Below are 2,504 nucleotides of genomic sequence, written 5' to 3' on the forward strand. Positions count from 1 at the left end.
TAAAAGAACCCAATTCAAGTATCTTATTGTCCATCCGATAAGTAAGCATACAGTATAATGCGTATTTATATTCTTTGAATTACAATATAGATATAATGCCACTCTTATTCGCAAACCCACAAAGCAATATACTTGCATTATTGCATACAATGTGTAAGGGACAGTTACTCTGGTTTGAATTGCCTCAATGATTTTAGTTCTCTTACTTTCTTGATACCATATGCTCAGATAGCTGCCCAAGAAAAGAAACAAATAAACATCATGTATGCTTAAATACGAGTTCCTATGACAAAAAAATAAATAAATAAATAAATAAAAAATAAAAAATTCAAGTTGCTACTCGAAAGTGTCATTATGATAACCCTAATGATTGGTAGCAATGTTCTTTTACCATAATAGATGAAAAAACTCAAGAGAGAAGATATTAGTAAACAAAATAGTTTCAGATCTCTTTCCATCACTACCAAACATGCGGGTGCAGTGGTTTGCTTTCTTCCACATTATCTCCATCAAGATTATTTTTCTCATGCATTTTGTATAAACTACACATTTGTAGCCTGATGGCAACTTAGGAAGGTGTCAGCAACAAGAATGAAATCAATTAAAGAAAACTGAAACTATAACAAGTTTACATGGACAAAGTCCACTACATGTGTTATTAAAGGATAAATCCCACATCAATTAAACGCCAAAATATAGATCTACAAATAAGGGATTGAGTTACTCATCTTAACAAGGTTGACATTTTAAAATAAAATTTCAAATCTTTAGAGCTCATTAAGCTCGAACGAACAATTGGTTAAGACTCATAATAAGCACAAGAATTTCAAACTTGATCTACTCAAACAACCAACCATCTTGCAAGGACATGTTACGAAATAAATCTCATATTAGTTAAAGACCAAAATATAGACTAACATACTAGGAATTGAATTACTCAACTTAACATGGCTGACATTTTAAAATGGAAACCCAACACATAGACCAACATATATTAAGACTTACAGTTAATTGTAAAAGGTCAATCTTATTAATAAAAAAAAAATATACATATATTAGTCCAAATCTTTATATGTTGGTTAATGTATCTATTTTTATTTGATATGGGATTTATCCTGCCCAAGCAACATAGTGACTCGTTTCTGCACAACAATCTAGAAGTCTGTGTGCTCGTTTTGAATTTTAGTCAGATGGAGTTTCTTATTGGGGCTTAATGAGTTTTGATACTACATGAAGATTTGGGGGTCCATATTAAAAGGTCAATCTTATTAAGAAGAGTAAATCATACCCTTATATGTTATGAATATTTTTATCTTATTCGAAGTGGGACTTATTGCTTAACATGTATCTCAACAAGGATCTATAGTTTATAGAAGCAAAAAAGAAGCGCTAGAGAGAATAACCCAACAAGCATTTATAAAGTCTATCTCTAGTTTGATTATAAAAAAATATTGTCGTCAGTGTGAAATGGGTAAAGAAGAAATACTCAAACTTAATCGTGAAAATAAATGAAAAAGAAAGAAATGAATACTTCTCCATGAAAATTGAAAAAAAAAAATTACTTCACACCCTAAAAAAACAAAGAAACCTCATTTTGGAAAATATTAGATTCATCTACATTTATTGAATTGTGTCACCAAATCATTTTACTCCTCACATACTAGTTGTCCATGGTTCTTCTGAAGCAATGATGCTTTCTTTTCATTTGCTCAAACTCTATCATTTCATGCAACACATGTATAATAAAGTGAGATCTATTCAATTTTCAAAGACCATAAAACAAGATGGAGAATTAACCTGCTCAGTATATGGCAAATACTTCCCATCAAATGTCACAACAACACGATCCTTTCCGTCCACACCTTTGACTTTGTCAACCGAGCAGTAGAAGTCTATAGCTGACATGCTAATCATTGATGTCCCCCACCGAGCAAATATAGATGAAGGGAAATGAGTTAAACATCAAATTTATAGAGTACTTTTAATATTAAACCAAATCCACATTAATCTCCTAGTCATTTGTAAATTTGTGGAAAATCATTGAAGCCATCCAAAGATTGTAGCTGTGTAGGGGTTTCATCTTCAGACAATAAAGAACATATTTCAAGGCAACCCAAAGGTTGTTTATGTGCTATTTCTCATTTTAAACAATAAAAGAAAAGATGGATAAAAAAGTTGTAACTTATTTCCCACAAGTTCAATAACCAAAGATTGAGGATTTTCAAATAATAACAGAAGATCCCTTTTCTTATTATTCATTTAAACTGAGCCTCGGCAAGAAACGATAGTTGGGGATGGTAGAGGGGCCAATGTTGAAAGTGCATTTAGAAATGTAGATAATTACAATAAAAGCATTTCTCATTTTATCTAAAACTTAACAGTCTGTTAGAAGTCTAATAGCATAATCCTCAAGAATCAAGAGTCAAGTAGCAGTGTAAAAATTTCAACGACAACCTATTCTCCAAATAATATTACATATCCGAAACTAAGGTCTTCAAATGAAC

At 31.3% G+C, this 2,504-nt stretch overlaps 1 long non-coding RNA gene across 1 annotated transcript; it reads right to left on the bottom strand.

Moving 5' to 3' along the window:
* Positions 1-2,498, bottom strand: LOC111376949. Its single transcript, XR_002699579.1, has 2 exons — positions 1,798-2,498; positions 1-232 (listed from the first exon to the last, which is right to left on the bottom strand). It is a non-coding gene; the product is annotated as an uncharacterized LOC111376949 (long non-coding RNA).
* Positions 2,499-2,504: the final 6 nt, after the last annotated feature.

This window comes from Olea europaea, unplaced genomic scaffold (assembly GCF_002742605.1).
Source record: "Olea europaea var. sylvestris unplaced genomic scaffold, O_europaea_v1 scaffold1586, whole genome shotgun sequence".
Taxonomy (NCBI): domain Eukaryota; kingdom Viridiplantae; phylum Streptophyta; class Magnoliopsida; order Lamiales; family Oleaceae; genus Olea; species Olea europaea.